This window comes from Anser anser (genome assembly GCF_964211835.1).
Source record: "Anser anser genome assembly, chromosome: 8".
Taxonomy (NCBI): Eukaryota; Metazoa; Chordata; class Aves; order Anseriformes; family Anatidae; genus Anser; species Anser anser.
In genome coordinates this window covers 9,611,573-9,630,767 of record NC_139728.1, presented here as the reverse complement: position 1 = coordinate 9,630,767, position 19,195 = coordinate 9,611,573, and positions in this window count along the sequence as shown.

Sequence of the window (19,195 nt, the reverse complement as noted above, 5' to 3'; positions counted from 1 at the left end):
GATGAAAACCTCTGTGATGTGGATTGTCCCAGCCTGAGGCCTGCTACTTTACCAGACTTCCCTCTGTGGGGTCTGCAAGCAGCTGTTGGTCCTGGCCTGTTCAGTGCTTGGGTGTGATTCTGTGTAGACACGGTGTCTTGGGTCAAGACTAGCTAAGGCACCTCTCTGCTCTGCTCTAGTGCATGCCCTAGCTGTGTATAAAGGTTCATACAGTGGTCAAGAGCTAGATAAAGTTTTTCTGCAGGCCTGATTCAGCCCCAGAATCTTGTGTTTGACACTTTGGTATTATATCGTGGCCCCTTTTCTATCTCTGTGCACGTGGGCAGGTGTGGGCTACAAGGGACGATGGGTTTTGCCAGTGGCAATGCAAACAGGGTGTAGAGATGTAGGCTGGTATAATCGAAACCACATGCTTGTTAAGTGCCCTATTTAGGCTTGTCTGCGTGGTCCTATTAAAGCGAGTGTTGGCTCCTTTGATGGGGCACGAGACTGGTTTCCTTCATCATTTCCCCCTGATTTATGTTCCAGCAGCAAACTTGTACGTCAGTGGAGAAAGACCAAGTAACGAGAGAAGTTAGCCAAGCCTCACCCCCTCGGCATCATAGGACATCAGATCCTTCAAATCCTTGCCTTTGGCAGCCTGTTAGTTACAGGGTTTAAATCATGCCTTTTAAGATGTGGGTAGAGACGCTAAAAAGGTTGGGCCTTTCTGAATTAGGGCCTGGATTGTGTAGTTAGAGTCATTTTCTCAATTAGCTAAATATAAATCAACGTAACGAGGCGCTCGGGAGCATTGGGCAGGTTTAGTACCTTGTCTCTCCTGCCTCTGTCCGTACCACTCCCACCTGCTTGTTGGGCTGATCAGCCGGTGATTTTATTTTTCCACACCGCCGGAGCTGGGTTTTAGTGTCTGAATCTGTTCTCACACTTGGCACACGTGTGAGAGGTGATAACTGGGAGAAAAAGGTCTTGTGCAGTAAGTACAGCGGTGCTGGCAGGGATCGAGCAGTCTCAGCAGCCTGTGTCACGCCATCCTTCAGAGGCTGGGGACAGCGTCCTGTTGAATAGGAAATGGTTGGTGGCACGAGCTCAGAAAATGTAGCACCAGTTGGGATGCCTTTCAACGTGACATCCAGGACTGGAAAGCACGTCTGCGAGCCAGGCGCTGCGTTTGTATGCTGGGTAGCCAAGCCAAAACCTTTCCAGGGCTGTGCCATGTAAGGCCTGTGCTGTTTTCCAGAGACTGCTGGATAATTGAAATGGAATGGGGGCCCTGCCAGCACAGTTCAGCCCCGTCTTCTGGTGGAGCACTGGGATCCATCTGAGCAGGCATCCACAGAAAAACTTAGAGATGCCTCGCAGAAAAGAATGAAACCCCAAGAGCTGGGAGAACCCATTTTGTGCCTTGTGATCCCATTGGAGTGGATATAAATCATTCAGTGTGAAAGCTGCAGGGCTCAGGATGCCTCTCCAGTCCCTTGCATCTTGAAAAATGGGAGAGGAAGCGGAAAGGGAGCTGAATAAAGAAAGGAGCAGAAACATGGTTCACCCAAATCGTGCATGGCCTGAAGCAGTGGCCTTCCCTGCATCTGACTCTTGAGTGCTGGAGATGAATAGGACAAAAAACACCACACCAGGCTTGACTGCTGTGTGTAATAAAGGTGAAACGTGGGCCATAAATAAATCACGGAATGATGGGCCTCTCTGGCTTTCCCCATGCAGAAATTCTTACTCTTCTCTGAAGCAGTTAGCAGTGCATTTGAACAGATGATCGATCCTGTGGTGTGAGCCTCTCATGTTGTTATCAGTGCTGAATCTGACACTTGAAATGTCTCTCTAGCATTTCTTTTCTCAGTCAGTAGTAATGGGGCTTTGCTCTGATTGCAGATGTTTTGTGGAGCCATGGGAGTCATTCCTAGGTAGCAGGTAACGGCAGCTCACCGTTGGTGTGACTCCTTCACCAAGGGATGGAGCTAGGGGTCCTGCAGATGCTATCCTGGCAAGCCGTGTTGTCTTGCTCTCTCCCTTTCTCCGTGTGGAAGGGTAACAGGTTGGCTATTCCTCAGGTTGGTAGTTTGGGCAACAAGCTTTATAAACTCCCTGGAGACCCACACTGTGTGCCTGTGCTGAAATCTGTGCTGAGTATTCTCACTGTCTTTGCAACATGAGCTAGAGTGACATAGCTGTGTCTTTGCAGGCTCAAGTCACTTTTTCTGTTTCCAGCACAGACAGATCCTCTGTCCCAAGGATGAGTTAATACAATTCAGACATCATCTTTTATAAAGTTTCCCAATGTGGATTGGAATTAGGTTTCTCAGTCTCACACAAAACCCTGCATCATGTTCTGGGGAGTTTTGTAGCTGTTTAAGTGATGACTCTTGTTGCTGATTGTGCATATTCCATTGCCTGCAGCGCTGGTGGTATCCTAGGGGCTGTGCCTCTATCTTCGCTATCGTGTGAGCTGCAGCTGGTCCCATGTTTTGGTGGTTAGCTTCATGGCAGAGAAGATAATGCTGTTTGGCATAAGGATGTGCTCATAAAGAACTAGGTCCATTCCAGCATTTTTCTAACATGCTTCTCTGATCCTCCAAGAAGAACATCTTGCAGCTGTTTAAAAAGTCAGGCCTGGTTCTCTGCAGGATTTTCTTCTTGCCTCCAGATCTCTCTCTCACTTTTTTCTCTCTTTTTTTTTAACCAGTCTGCTAAAATACCACTTGTTTTCTTTTCTGCTTTCCTCAAATCAAAATATTTAGCCATGTACTTTTCTCCGTGACATCCCACTGCATCCCCTAACTACTGTGGAGTGTCCATCAGCCTCACTGACACTAACCAGCTCTGCAGGAAGCCAGCACTGCCAAGCAGGCAGGCTCCTGCTCCTGGACTTGCTCAACATATCTGGTACTGTCAGTGACAGTCCCTTTATGAATCTCTTGGGGGTGACGCTCTCGCTGGCAGAACCCGAGAAGCTAGGAGGATACTTTTGTTGGCCTGGAACCTGCAGAATGTCATGCTTGGACATTCATGATGCTCCCTTCTGGCATTGACATCCACAAAGCTAAACCTGCTTCCCATACAGGGACTCATGATCCGCTTTTCGAGACCTCGTCTATCTCCTCTGCCCATAGTACCTGCAACACTGCAGGCTCATTACTCAAACCCTCCCAAGACACCAGGTTTTTCCCCTTCCACCAGTTTGGCTTCCCCTTTGCAGCAGCTGCCGAGAAACTTCCTGGACCCATCTGTCCTCCAGGCTAGGCATCGAACCAGGGCTCCTCGGAGGCATTAGGCTGAGCAGAAGGTGGGTGAGCACAAGGTGGTACAAACGCGTGTAAACGCTTTGATTCAAAGAACTGAAACTCACTAGAAATAAACTCAGAGACAGCTTCAGAAGCTTCAGGTCCCCGCTGTTCTTCCCGCTTCTCCTGTGCTTTTGGGTCACACGCATTTAACTATTACACCCTAAACGCTTGCACTCAGAAATCTTTGCTCTCACCATGTCTGCGACCCCAGAAGGGTCTGTTTTGAGTTGGTCACCTCTGGAGAGGTGACAGATGATAACGCATCTGGGCAATCCTGGAGAGAGCCAAAGGGAGACTTCCTGATGGGGGTGAGGCCTGGGGGAGGCATTTGGGACGGCTGCCATCCACAAACACATCAAAGGTGCGAATGGCTTTTATCAAGAGGCAATAAAACTTTAATCCAAAGCCCACTTTAATGTATTTGCCACATATTTAAAAGGGAACTGATTTCAGAAATGCTTTTGAGAGTTTTAAAAATTCTCCTAGACCTGTGTCTTACAACTCTCTCCTCTCTGGAAACCTGATGCTTTTGTTTCTGGGATCCCAGATGTTCGGGACTGGCAACTAAGGCAAGAACAAGAACTAAAACCATTTGAAAACCTCTTCTGCAACATGGGTACAAATAGCTTTTTTTGCTCTAAGCCTCTGTTAAACTGTTTTGTGCTTAGTTTTTAAATCAGACCAAGCTTATAGCAGATAACATCTCAGTCAGAAAGTGAGACATCTTCCATTCAGTTGTCAAAAGTTCCCCAATTCCAACTCGGTAGGGCTGCAAGGCACTGGCCTTGTGACCTGCTGGGGTGCTTGCCTCTCCTGCGGATCTTTAGGCCAGTCCAATTTTAGCGGAAGAAATCTGTCTTTGTTTGGGACAGCAAGAGCAATTCCCTGGCAAGATCTGAGGATCTGTAGGCTTTCTCATTTTTTTTCTTTTTCTGTGGGAGAGTTTAAACATCGCTGCTTTCATTTGGAAAGGGCGAGTGACTTTCCCATGCTGTAATACCCAGCGAGTGTTGAGAGAATGTGGTTACATAAAACCATATTTTTAATACAACCGACAGACTGTCTTGAGAGCTAAGTGTTTTTTGACAGTTTTTATGCACCTGTTAATTCAAAGCTCTTAACATGTGCCAGTTAAAAAGAGCCAGGCACTAAAACATCCACCCTGTGGACTGCAGGGGCTCAGCTGCACACCAGAGCACAGGGAAGCCGTGCAAGGTAGAAACGTGGCTTCTCTTACAGGACCGAATGGTACATGACTAATGCAGCTCACAGCTTTTGTTTCCCAGTCCTGCTTGGCCTTGAAGAATCCTCCTTCCACCCTGGACCTGAAGATCAGCTGATGTTCCCTTGGGTTGCTTTAGTATACTTTTCCCAGCTATTGTGGGAAAAACTCATGGAGTGGTCACTCCACGCACAGAGGAGGCACACGGTCTGCTTAGGCATAGCTTTACTACCAATAACATGAGGTAAAGTCCTTCTCTTCAGACTTTTCCTTCCTCTCCACCCCTTTAATACCATCCATCCTCCAGTTTAGAGATTTTCTCAGGGCCTCTGGCACCCTGCTTCCACTCAGGGCTTTCTCCCCTCACCCTACCTGTTCACATCCCATCTCCACAGAGTTTTGGCTGGCCATCCATGCTCTGGGTCACCTGGTGGCCTCATTTCTGTGGAGAAGAGCTTGAAAATCCAGCTCAGTTGTAACATAATGGTTCGAAAAAAACAGGAGGTGGATACAACAAAAACAAGAAGGCTTGAGAATTTTAAATACTTGCAGGTGCTGATACAGGAGTTTCTGTGGTAAAATGACCAGCTAACTCCGAAACAAGAGGCCGCTTATTTTTTAAACAAGCCCTAGGCATTTGCAACTGTGCATTTGGTATGTGTTTGTGTGTGTAAGGTGGGGTGAAACACATTCCACTTCCAATTTTCTGCTGTATAAACTAGTCAAGTCCTCACCTGATAACTGTGCTGCCATCAGGAGGTGGTGCTTGGGGCATCTTTGGACCTTCCCTTGGTCTCAAGGCCAAGAGGGGTGATAGTTTCTAGTGTTAAGGCCAAAGGTTTGGGCTCTGAAGAATCAGAGCGCAGCAGAGGTGTGTGAAGGCCAGGGAGAAACATCCCATAGGGTTGGAGATACGGGGTGAGGAGAGAGGAGAATTGGGCCTGGCTTCTTCTGCGCCCCAGGCATGTTGGGGTATTTCAGGTAAGGTATGGCATTTATTTTGAAGTTCAGGCGAATCCAACACTGTTGTCCTAGCTGGCTTACAAGGGGGCAGCAGGTTTGCCTGTGGCCGTGAGAGTAACGGGAGTTGGCCCTCACCCAAGCTGAATTGTCCTCAGGGAGAAGGGGAAGGTGCTGTCAGGGCACACAAGAGGATATGTGTGAAGGGGAAGGGTGCCTGCATGTTTTTGAGCCCTAGCTGAAGGATCGTAGCAAGGGACTATGGCTGGGACTCTTCTGTGGGATGGGTTTATGCGATGGTGCTGAGCATCAGTGCTGTTTCGTGCATCTCTGCTAAGAGACACAAATCCCTTTCCCCACAGGCTCTGCCTGGTTTGAACATATGGATTGATTGCTTGAGAGTGGGAAAACTCACCATGAATAACTCGTCAGGACTGTAGTGGTGTCTCTGAACGCCGCGTGTGAGCTTGAAGTGGTGTGAAGGGTTTTTTGAGAAGGAAACACTGGATGAGGACTTGTCAGCCAAGCATCTGAGAGGGCGATAGATGAGGTTAGGATTCCACATCACTAACACTCCGCTTGTGTACTGCAAAATCACCTGGCAGGACAAATGTGATCCAGATCAGGTGTGTGCGCGCTGTTGCTTTGTGTTGAATTAGCTAGAACATGCTATATAGTGTTTATATTGGCTTCATGTTTTACACTGACGGCAGGAAGACATACGATACCCCATCTGGCATGAATTCTGTTAGACTGAAGTTACCCCATAACAGTTCAGAGGATAAATTTGACCGGTCAGAATGGTATACACTAGATCAATGTTTTGCTGCATGGGGTCACAGCAGCTTTAATCCAGTCTGTTCACCCTCAAACAAAACTTTGTCTCATGCAGTCTCATGCTCATGGGGATGTTTCCTTGTAGAAGTGTGAGTTCTGAGCCTGCTGAAAAGTTACAGCAATGTTAAGGTGGTTTCTTAGATTGCTACTTCAATAATTGCTGTGTGTGGACTTGACCTGTAAGAGTACGTCTTCTTGGGGTGCACCTTCAGTGCCACTCAGGATTAAGGTGCTGGTAGGGAGGCCTCCTTTTCTGGAATGACAAAGTTGGAAAGGATTTCAAGATGTCTTCTAACTGGCAACCACAACCATGTCCATCCTGTCTGTCCTGACAGATAATTGTCTGATAGCTCCTGCGCCCTGCGGTGATGGAGAATCGGTCTTTCAGGAGGCGTTTACCCCAAGACCTAACTTGAACCTGTATTGCTGCAGCTTGAACCTGGGTCTTCTTGTCCCATTAACTGCATTTAGGAGGATGGTTCTTTATCTTCTCCAAAGCACAGCCCTTTCTCTGCGTTAACCTTTAAAGCATTCACACAGCAGGCTCTGCAGTGAGACAGAAAGTGAAGTATGCACGGTGGGAAGCATCCAAAACTTGTTCAGATCTGCACCGAGTTTCCAACACTAATCGAGCCATCTGTGACTCATCTTCATGCTTGTGCGTCAACTCATGTAGATAGCTTCAGAGCAAAGTGGAGCACTGCATGCACACATGGACAGAAGCACCAGGTCTCCTCATTGTTGTGCTCGTGAGGGCACAGAGCTGTGATGCACCATAAGTTCATAACAAAAGTATGCTGGTTGTTCAGTGCTGTATGCAAGCTCTTAAACGTGCTCAGTTTGCAACTACACGAAAATGAGAAGGCTCATCATCCTTGCTGAGAGCCTAACTACTTTTGAAAACAAGTTGTCTCTCTTTCCATCTGATTTAAATTTGAGAGAACCGCTCCGTGTCCCAAAGCTGAGTGATTTTATCACCTCTTCACCAGCCAGAGTACGTGATGACAGATTTCTTGATCAAACTAAAGAGTAACTTTTCTGAGAGAGCTCCCAGTTTTCACCCATCTGAGAAGCCCTGATGTTTGCTTAGCATCCACTCGCCCTTTACTGCAAAGGTGGCTTGCTCTGAGCACAAAAGAGTTCTCTAGGGCTGGAGAGCAAAGGGAGGCTGCAACACGGCCTCCAGATCAAGTCTGGAGGCAGGAGCTTCTTTCATTACGCTCAAAAGATGTGTAATTTTTTATTGAGGAGCATGTTTTAACTGCATCAGTTAGAAGCACTGGTCATGGGGTAAAATGTGCAAACCTCATTTAGGATGCTCAGATGATTATGTTAATTGCATTGCTTAAAAATGTGCAGAGGAAAATAAAATGGTTCTTTTTTTTGCTGGCTTGCTATCCTTTTGAGAGCTTCCTGAAAAGCCCTTCCCTGGATCAGTGATCTTACAGCCAAAAAAACACTTGGCAGAAAGGTGATGCGAATGTGACCTTACACATCAGAAAGCAGCAAAGGACTGGAATGCTGATGCACTTTTCCCAGCTGCTGCCGACAAATTCATTTCCAGGAGAGATGCAGCAGCTGATCTCTCTATCTTGGACAAAGGTTTTCCTTTCCACAGCCCCGTGCAGTAATGACAACAGCAATTTGCAGTGATTCCTTCTGCCCCAGAGTACATTTGTTGCAGACTTCACATCCCCTCATTTAAGGTATCTCCAAGTCCAAGCTGGACAGCTTGATTCCTTCTAAAAGCAAGTGGCAAGTTCAGAGCATGGCTTGATCTTGGGCTGGAATTTCTCACCAGCAGCTTTAGAAGGCTCATTAACTCAGACCTGGAACGGACCTCTGTACAGGAGGAATTGCCTGGTTTAGAATGAAGTTGAACAGCCAGCGCCGCAGGGAGAGCTGTACCGATCGACTCCGTAGGGTTTCTGGCCAGCCATGTCCTGGGGTGAGTGATTGCAACCTGCGTGAATAAAAGATGCACTGTACCGTAGTCAAATTCAGGTACCTGGGGAGGGGACCAGGGAATTAAGCACTTCTGTTTGTTTGGACCAACACGATCTTAAAATAAGAAGGAATAAATAAATAAATGGATAAACCTGAAATACTGAGTCAACCTAGGACATGGTCTTTAATCTCAAGCACAATGTTCCATTTTACGGTTTAATTTCTTCTTTTCTAGAGTCAGGTTTTTCAATAAAACCTCCAAAAGGCTCATTTCAGAAACACCTACATGAAGTCAACCTCTTTGCTTTGAAAACACTTTGGAATGAAATGTTTTGAAGTTTAAAAAAGAGCCTCCTGTACTAGGGTTGTTGGTTTTGTTTGTTTTTTTGGCAAAAGGTGCTTGTCAGGTTCAACCCAACTTTGTGAATGGTTTATGTCCCTCTGAAATTAAGCCCTGGTCAAAGTTACTGCAGAAATTCACCCGCTGTATCTCTGAATCCACCAAGGGCAAAACGGAGCCTGGGTTTCAACCCGGAGCTGTTCCACCTCCTTGGAATCAGGGAGGAGAACCCAGGGCGTCCTTGTGAAGGAAGCAATTCAGCTCTCGGTAACCAAAACCCAGGTCCTGCTTCCCTTCCAGGAGGAGCTGGAGTCCCCTTGCTGCGCGTGGCCAAAATTCTCATTGTCTCCATCAGGAGTTAAGGCACATCCTGCCACCAAACGAAGAAAATACGTTAAGAGCACGGGCAGAAATGGCCCCAACCCCTTTTATTTATCTGCTTCCAAGAAAAGAAATGAGCACGAGACATGAGCTTTCTTTTCAGGCACTTTCTAATGACTCAGGATGATCCAACAAAACAAACGAGAGCAGCCAGGAGAGCGCTCCGCTCCGAAAGGGCAGAGAAATATTTGCCAATGCAGCAGCTCTGCAAATGTGTGAGGCTGTTAAGCTCCTAATCCCATGTCTTATTTTTATGAATTTTCACACTAGTGGGATATAATGAACGTTGAGCCCAAAGACATTAATTACTCGGGTCCTTTTTTTGAGAGGAATTTCGATGGAGTGTAACGTTTTAAATTACAAGGTGTGAAATAAACTCTACAAAACTTACAGCTTTAGTGGAGGAACTCCAAAATCAAATAAAAATGCAAAACCGCTGATGAAGTCCAATTTACTGTAAAATGCCCTGGATCATGGTGTTCCAGTAATTTTTTTTTCCCTACATACTTTGGTTAAAATAATTTATATCCGCTGCAGTGTTTATGTACCTTAAGCTTTATTTATTAAAGGATATGTATATTTCAAGCCCGGTTTTAATGAGACATGCTGAAATCTGTAAGGTACAGTGCGACTTTTGTTCTAATCAGCACTAAATCTCTTCTCTTTACTTTTTCTGTGTTGAAAACATTCATGTTGGAAGGAAAGAGCCGTGCGTGTGTATAAATTTCAGATATGTATAAATATATATGTAAAGTAACGACCAAAATTTATTTCTCATTCTCTGCCGTTGGGGCAAATACTCTATCGTTGTTCAGTTCGAGCACTTAAAATCACAGACGGATTTTCGTCCTTATTCTTAGAACAGGACAATTACTCTCTTTTTTTAGGCAAATTATTCATTTGCCAAAGATTGTGCTTTAGGTTGGCTGCAAATGTTTGTGAGTTCACATCAGCTTGACGAACTGTTCTGGCAAGGGAAGAAAAAGAAGTCCAAGCGTTTTGGCTTTGTTTTGTAATGAAATGTTTTGAGATTTCATTTCGAAGCAACACTCTTAAACTAAAGTTAACATCAACTAAAAAATGCTCTGGAAACTAAAAAACTTCTTAAAATTGTGAATTAAATGGGGCCTTAGGGATGTTCGCTGGGGGAGTTGTTTTGAAACTTTCTTCCTGTGTTTTCATTCTTGCAAGGCAATAGAAATAATTTTTGCTCAGATAGATGAATTTGAAAACTGTAATGTTTGTGGTCATTTCCGTACAGCGTTAGAAGTAAGTTCTAAAAATTCTGTTAGGTTTCAGGAATTTAATTAAACTTAAGCCCTGGGTTCAAGGCATTGTAGAAAGCCTGGCTGTCGTTGACTCTTGAGGACAAGTTAAGGGTATTTGGCAGCTTAACCTTTACTGATGTTACTGGAACAAAGATACGAAGCTAGCTGTGCAAATGTCCCTTCTAGTGCCTAAACTGCTTTTGAAAATGGTACATAGGTTCCTAAATCCCTAAAATGTAGCACGTAGCACAGAGGTGGTGGGCAGAAAAGCGACTCTCTTTCCTTACAAAACTGGTTTTGATGAAAATGAAAAAGTCCACTGCTGCCAATTTTTGTTTCTACTTAATGAAAGAAGGAAATAGAAAAATCTTTAAAGATGCCAGTCACAAAGACGGCAAAATAAGATCTCTTCTGTTTTTGGAGAAGTGGAAAATGGAAAATTTCTGGTAAAAATCAGCTTTGCTAGGCTTTTGCCCAACTATCTGCATTTCAGAGGCTATCTGTAAAGCAGAGGAGGTTTCAGGTCTGGTGAACTTGATTTCCTCCCTGCTCTTTCCTCTGCACATAGAGCCACTTCTTTTTCGGATGAAGTTTAAGACACAAGTTCCCAGCGGAGCCAAGTGAAGTCTGGGGGCAGAGGGGGAGATTTTCTCTGTTTCATGGAAAATGTTTGCTTTAGAAGCGAATGCCTTTCTCGAAAGCGAACCCCAAAGCCCAGGAATGGCTGACCAAGGAATTTCAAGGGAGAAACGCTAGGAGTCGGGGAGCAGCGTAATAAAGCACAGGTTTGTTCTGTAACAAATTCCAGCGCTTGTGAGACTTTTTTAGACATATGGAAGTCCATTTAGGAGGAAAATTGGTTGCAGCCGCTGATTCAGAACCTATTGGAATCAGTGGAAACGTTTCTATTGTCTTCTGTCCTGGAGAAATGCTGTTTCTGTCCTTCCTTCCATCCCTAGCCTGAGCTCTCTCTCTGGGCCATATGGAATTCATCTCCCTCAAAGACATGTAAGAGAAGAGTTTTTGGCTGTTTAACGGCATGATGTAGCTATGTGGACAGGAATGGTTGATTTCCACTTGATTGGCTACAAATCAGGTAACCAACGCCTCGCTTTCGAGCGTCTGGCTTCGCAGGAGTTATCTGGGTGCATCTGGCCCTCCTATCGCAGGGCCAAACGTGGCTTTAATCACATCAGCATGCTAATTGCGCCCCGCGAGAAGAGCTCGGAGGAATGAGGGTCTGTGTTTTGACAACCGTCAGATTTCTTTATTGCTGACTGTAATTGCTGGGCTGTCCCTGGGAAGGCGCACTGGTAATTGCTTATCTGGATTGTGCCCCCCTCAGCCAGTTCGGCTCAGTGACTTTTCCAGCATTAAACCCAGGGTCAGGCTGCCTGGGGAGGGTGGGTGAATCCAACCCACCAAGAGCTGATTTTAAAGGCTCGACCCCTGTTTCTCCTTCTGCAATGCAGGTCCCCAGAAATGAAGGGCAAGGAAAGGGACGGATGCTCACAAGCACTCCCATTTCTCCTAGGACATCCACTGCTTTTCTCTCCAGATGTACTTTTGAGCCCCACCATTATCTGCCTCCTACACCTGAGGCCAGGACAGATTCCCACAGAAAGGAATGACAGAGCAAGAAAAGTTGCAGCATCTCAGCCTCTAGATGGGAACACTGATATTTTCAGGCTGGAGCTACGTTTGAAAGAGAGTAAGAGATGAGATGTGGGACAGTGGTGCTTTTCTGACTTCAGACAAGACCCATTTTGCTGGAACCGGTCCGAAAGGGGCCCCGGCCAGGCAGGCAGAACATGTCAGCAGGCAGCTGAGCGAGGCTGCTGGAGCAGGGCTGACACACGGACGCGACAGGCTCCCTGCTGACGGCGGAGGCAGAAACCCGGGCTCTGCAGTTTCTGGAGGAGACGATGACAAAGACGTGAGTGCAGATACCAGGCTGAGATCGGAGGCCTTCAGCTCAGTTCCCCCTGCCACCTCTGACCCGCTGAGCAGCTCAGACAAATCCCTTTCCCTTCCCTGCTTTCCTCCTTCCCTTTCATTCGTGTCTGCCCTGCCGCTCCGCAGCTCCAGGTCCCCTGAGGTGAGCACTGCCTTACCCAGAGGTACAGCTCCTTGCGCCGTGTGAGCCGCCTGTCTCCTCTTCCAGTTTGTGATGGCGGTCCCAGCGCTAGCATCATCTCCAGAGGAAGCATGTGTGCCGACAGGAAAATCTTCCCTGAAAATGATTCTGGGTATCAGATGGCTCTGCTACCCCCCTCTCTCTGCTGAACAGCGAGTTACATGGCAATCTTCTCCGGGTATTCTGGACAATGAATGTGTTTCTTGCCATGTAATTAAATTATCCACTTTAGAAAGAAAAAGATGTGGTTTTGTTCCCATTACAAAAACAAACAAACAAGGACTGATATTTATTACAGGCCAAGGCTACTCAACAAGTGCTTTCTGGAACTCTAATAAATTGCTGAAGAAAGTTTACAGCTGAGCCCTAAAGATGGTTTAGTTTTCCAAGTGGCTGGGATGTATTTATTTCCCATTTTGTTAACCCGCGGCATGGTGAACAGCTTAACGTGCTCTTCCCGGGTTCAGGCGGTGTCAACTCAAACCCATGCTCTTCACCCCGAAACAGTTAACCGCTTTTTAATTAAAACCACGCCAATTATTCATTTTCAAGTTTTGCATTTATTTTCCCCCATTTGCACAGTCTGCTCTTTGGTTTTGCTTCCACTTCATTAAAAACGGCTTCCAAAAAAAAAAAAAAGAGGGGAGAAAAACAACCTAAAAACCTCAGCCACACACCCAAACCCAACAGCACAAGTATCCGGCAAGGAGCCTTCCAACCAAACAGCATTTTGGGGTTGAAGGGCATGTATGTGAAGCAAAGGGCAGGTATGTGGTGGTCTTGCTTTGTGGCACGAGAAAGCCTGCTCCGTTGAGAAGTGGGCAAAAAGGAGAGGTGAGCCTGATGGTTAGAAAGAAAATGGTAATGCAGGAAACCCTGAGGACATCAGTCTCGAGACTCTGAGGACTGCAGAGGAGACGGAAGACTGGTGACCATCAGGATACCCACATGCAGCAGTTTTGGGATCTCCGTCATGTTCTGGTCGTGTTGCCCGTGCAATGAGAAGCTCAACAGCTCAGCAGTCCGGCCCTGGGACACTCACCCTGCAACAGATTAAACATGCTCTTCATTTTAAACACATCATTTGTGCATGAAGATGAGTGTGGACAGATGTCCCCGAGGGAGCAAGGCACTTAAATCCAAGTTGTTGTTAAGCACATGCTTAAATACTTGGCTGGGTTACTGGACTGGTATTGAAATGTTTGCTTTCAGAGAGAGACCCCAAAACATTAGAAGAGTGACTTTTTTTTTTCAGTTCATTACCGGGCCTGCCAATGACATCATTCGTTTGCAAGATGAGAAAAAGTGTTTAAATGAGATTAAAAAAAAAAAAAATTAAACAAGACACAATTTTAATGACCACTTACAAAGGAGATTTATGGACATGCATAAAGCTGCTTTCCATTGGAGAGGGACTAAGCTTTTAACAGTTACCTTCCTTTGCATTTTTTCCCTCTTGCAATATAATACCCACAAATATTTGTGAGTTGTGACTGTGCTCCGAAGGGTTAGTCCTCTTCCAGAAAGGGGGGGGGTGGAGGGAGAAAAGACGAAAACAGTGGTGCCAATTTGTCTGCCCAGACTCTGATTATGGGAGGTTTTTTTTTCCTGCAGGGGAGAGAAGCTGGTGGGACGCTTTCTCTCCCCAGGGTTCGGGATATCTGATATCCAGCCCAAGAGCAGTCCAGCAGACTGAACTTTCATCTCCAGCAGTGAGAGGTTTTTTTTTGTTGGTTTTGTTTTTTTTTAGCTTGTGGATAAACGTCTTAGCTAAATTTGCAGGAGATCTCGGAGTTTCTGCTGGGGAAATTAGGGCCATTTGAGCGTCTGATTGTAAAGAGCACAGATCTTTATAATGTGCATGGGGAGGGGGAGAGAGGGAGGCAATCATTTGGAGGAGTGGAGGTGGTTTCAATACATCTATTTATTTATTTGCATGCCCTGGGCCCTGCCCTTGTGCCGTCTAGGCCAGGTACCCAGTGACCCTTGGAGCTGATTAAAGTTCCCGGGTGACCTCTGAGTGCTTTTGTTACCCTGCCCGGTAATAAAACCCCGGTTAAACGGCTGGCTTATCCAAACCCGTGGCTCCTTGTGCTGGGAGCTCTGGAGCCAGCTCAGGTCTGAGCCCTTGGGAACACACGGCTTAGCCCTGCTTCAGCGTGCCTAGCTCTGGTTAGCTGGCAGCGGGCAGACCCTGGTGGCCATCTCAGTGCCCCCAGGTGGCCGTGGTAGGCTAGTGGACAACCTGAAAGGGCCACAACCTGATTTCTTCCTAGGCAGAGTCCTTGCTCCAGAGGCCAGTAACCCCACCGAAATCCTTGCAGGGGATGGAGCAGGGGATGGAGCTTAGCATGACGGGGACAAGCGCCATCCTCCTGCAGGACCCTGCCCCATCACCACTCGTGGTCTGACACTGCTGGCACCACCACTGCCAGCCCAGCTGCTCAGCACCCAGGTGCTGGAGCAAAGCTTTTGGGGCAGGAGTTTGTGCTGGCAGTGCCACGGGAGCTGTCAGAGAGCAGATTTTTGTAGGACATCCTTGTTTCAGGTCATACAGTAGGACTGGTAATGGTGGTAAAGTGCCTCCCTGTAGCACGGACATGGGGACATTCCCTTCCTCACAGCCCCTCTTCTACTTGGTGGAAAGCTTTTGGGAAAAAAAAAAAAAAAAAGAAAATAGAAAACTAGTTCGTGCCTCTGGCAGCTGGTAAATTTGCTTGTCATCTCTGTTGGAAGCTAGGTGGCAACAATTGAAACTCAGTCTGTCTTGAAACCTAAAAACTGGGAGTTGTGCAAACAAGCCAATGACCGAATTTCCACTCTCCCAGCCCCCTCGTCCTCTTGTGTTTCATAGCTGACGAGGCAAGGGACATCCTTCCTCACCTGGCCAAAGGAGAGAACCCCGTAGCTGGTGTCCCGGGGCCACCTCCCTCATTGCAGCTGGTGCACAGCAAAGAAACGGGAGTGCACGGCCTTGCCCCGCCATCCGCGTGGAGCTGGAGCCCATGCCTTGCACACACATGTGAGCGCTCTTCTGCCTCAGGTTCTAAATCTTGTACGGTGCCAATGTTGTGATTCCCAAATAAGTTCCCGAAGCCTAGCATTTATGACCCCCGTGAACCAGTAACAAGCCACCTCGTTCCGACTGGAGATGTGATAGCACTTCCAGGAATGATTGTGTGCGATGTGAACTCAGCCCCTGGTTCAGAATATTATGCAGAGGAATAATAAATCTCAGTTTTAAATTGCTGCCCCATTTGAGCTTTGATTGGACTCTGATGGTCTGTTCACCCTGGAGCTGCTGGTATTAATCTGCATGCTAAACCCTAATTATAAACTGCTCGTGGCATTTCCAGATGACATCAAGATGTTTGGGATTAGAAGAACCCCTGACGTTGAGTTTACGGCTTAAAACGGCTGTAGACTACCTGATCCCCACAGATCTACTTACGCACCTCTGTGTGGGGAAGGAAAGAGGGAGCTTTGGCCCAAGTGTGCAGCAGGAGTTTGGGGGAAGAGGGCTGCCAGGCTGGAAATGGGTTCATACCTGCCTGAACACACAGAGGTGTGATGCATTTCTAGGCACACACGTCCTCCTGCAGGTGCTCTCTGTCTCCAGCTCTGCATAGTTCATACCCAGTCCTAGGGGGAGCAAGTGCAAAGAGCCCAAAACCAGACATTTCAGTGAACTGGTGCGTCAGGGAGAAGGGAAAAAAAAAATCTTCCAGGGTTGCAGAGCTCTGGTTTGGCTCCCCAGCATGAGGTATTGGCAACAGAGCCCAGCAGCGGGGATATCGCAGGGCTGGACAAGGGGTGGGACGGGGTGGGTGCAGCCTCAGAAGTGGCCAGCAGCAGAGCTGCTCTGATGCGATGCCGCTCACCGCCTTGCCCTAGGGAGATGAGGCTGAAGTTTTGGGGAGCGGAGGGCTGGGCTTTTGGCCAAAGGGCTCAGGAGAGCAGGGCTGGAGGGCACCCGGCATTCCTTGGAGTAGCTGAGCACCTCGCACAGTTAAGGCCAAGGAGCACAGAGCAGTAATAAATTGCTTGTTCATTTTGCTTTCCTTTCCTAAAAGCACAAGCTAGCGCAATTGTGCTGCCTCTTAGCTCTTCCTTCCCCTGCTCACCTCCGGCAATATTATTTTTGAACTGCTAGGATGAAACTAATTTGGCAGGTTGGAAAAGAGCTGTAAGACATCACATGCTCACAACTTTCATGAAAATGAGGTAGAGGAGAGGCACCAGAGCTAGTTTCCCTCCCTGAGCAAAATGCTTCACCTAAGCACAATGCTGTTGTTAGATAACTGAGAATCCAGTTGCCTGGTTTTTTTGTTTTGTTTTTGTTTTTTTCTTTAACTAGGGTAGAAGAGATGATACTTAGGTCACCTGAAGCAAGTGGCAAGCCTCTGCTGGGAAAGGCATGTGATGTGGTAGCTGGTGCAGAAGATGTGGCTGTAGGTGTGAGGAAGCCCATGACCGGGCAGATGTGAAGGTGAAGGGAACACTTCTGAGGGTTTACACCGTACTTGGGTAGCCCGTATTATTGAGGCTGGGAACCACAGCAACTGCCAAGTGCTGGCTGTCTTGGGAAATTAGGAGGAATTAGGATAGATGCTCAAGTTAGAGACTGCCACTGCTGGCGGAGCTTACAAATCGCTGTTGGAAAGAAGGCAGAAGCAAGACTGCTGCTGGTCATGTGTAGAGGTGAAGATCCTTGGAGTTCCCCTTCTTGATCTGCAACTGGGCAAAGATGAGGGGGAAATCAGAGTTTGTGGTTTCTGCCTCATCTTCTCTGAGCATCAGAGGTGGCTACAGGGTAGGAGACAGGTTTTTGAGGCAGGGCTCTGGGTCATTTCCTTATCTGAAATGTGAGCAAGTGTGTGGAGATCTTTGGATTACAGCAGACCATGATGTGGCTCAGAACTTTTCTATGGCTGTTCATCCTGCAGAAACCCCTGGAAGCAGAGCAAGTGCGTGGGCTGGCCATTGGACACAAGCAGGAAGAAACTGAAGCACCTGAGTTGGGTACAAATGCCCCGTCCTCTTCTGCTGGAGTTGGACGAGATGAAAACTAGAAGGCGATGCCCGTGAGCCTTCAGGTAAGGTGACAATCTTTGCCTCTATATAAAGCTTTTCTAGAACTTTGAATCCAAGTTAAAGGAAACAGCTAATGAAGGGGTGGTACATGCTTGTCGTGCGAAGAGGACTGGTGGAGCAAAGCAGTCAAGCTACAGCTGGGGCTCCTCATGCTGTGTGACCTATTTCCTGCACATGACAAGGTGCCTTCTCCCATCCCAGCCATTCAAGCTTTGGCTGATCACCAGCACAATAGGACACCCTGCTACAAAGAGCATGTTCCGCTACCTTCTCCTGCTGGGATTTCTTCCCTGGCACTACCTCTGCCTTCCTCAAGCTTCACAAGGGTAAACTATGCTCTACATGGAGCAGGGTATCACGGATGCTGCACTAATCCTGCCCTGAGCTGGTGCTATAACTACATTGCTATTCAGCCTGTGGGTGCTGTGTGTATGGGGAGCACTCATGGCTCATCTCAGGGTAATGCCACAGAGCCTAGTTCAGAGCTGGGCCCCTCTGCGAACCTGCAGGAGGGATTCTGCCTTCGTAGTAGATGCACGTGTTGATGTGATGACCCGCAGCACCAAGGTGCTTTCACCATCATCTTTCCAGGACACTGGCTCATATCAGGTTGAGTTCCTGGGGAAAGGGTTGTCTGAATGATGGGGGCCTGTGAGAAGGAAAGGGAAATTCTTCTTACCTGGGAAGTCTATGAGGATGTGAGTGAAGGGAGCACAGAGTTGCTCTTTTGTTTTCTGTGGCTTCTGTTGCGGCAGAGGTTGCCTGGGACTGAGCAGCCTTTCCCCAGTGGAGAGGGGATGTGTGTGGCTGGGACTCCCCTGCTCCTGCTCATAGAAGCCAGGCCAGCTGCAAGACTGATTTGAGGGAGAACTGGGAGAAAGAGGGTAAAAGCAGGCTCACCAAGAAAGAAGGCAGCCCAATCCATGGGGAAGGCAGAGGCTGAGAAAAGGGTGTTTCATGCGCAGGGCAGAGCACCGTCCTTCAGAGCAAGGGATTGTGTACACCCCCGTTGTGTCTCAGGCTGGAGACCCTCGCTGTCCTGGGCGTGCTGGGCTCTGAGAGGCACACGGCTGTGGGAAGAGACGGCTCCTTCCCCACCCAACACGTGGGCATGTGCTGTAGGATGCCCTGCAGAAACGGTCCCTTATGCTGACACCCATCCAGAAAAAGGGACGCACCAGCACGCGGTGAGGCATGCACAGCTGTGTAGGAAGATGCACACGCAGCATTTTGGGTGTACGTACGCCCACGTCCTCCCATGCACACGCACGGCTTCACCCCAGTGCTTGCGTTGCTCAGCCCCCGAGCTGCGGGCGGCAGAGCCCTGCCACGCTCATTTGGGTCTTGGAGACTGCAAAGGGTAAACTGGGACTGGAAGGGGGGGGGCTGAAAGCAAACTAATGATGAAAATGTCTCCTCCATGCCTGTGCCTTAATTAAATGCATGGAGAGGCTCGGGGAAGCACATCTGTTTTCAATCTGGAGCCCTTTGATGGCATCAAATGTTCTTTCCCCAGATCAGGGGGGATGGAAATTCTGGGCTGGCTGTGGCAGCTCGGAGCCCAGGCTCCAGCCACGGGGACGTGGGGACCTTTCCCGGCCTGGTGGGAGCGTGGCCGGCGCCAGCGGCCCAGCTCAGCTCCCACAGGGCTGCTCTCAGGGTCCTTCTGCAGCGAGCAAGGGCCTGGGGGTGCTGCCTGCACCCCTGCGT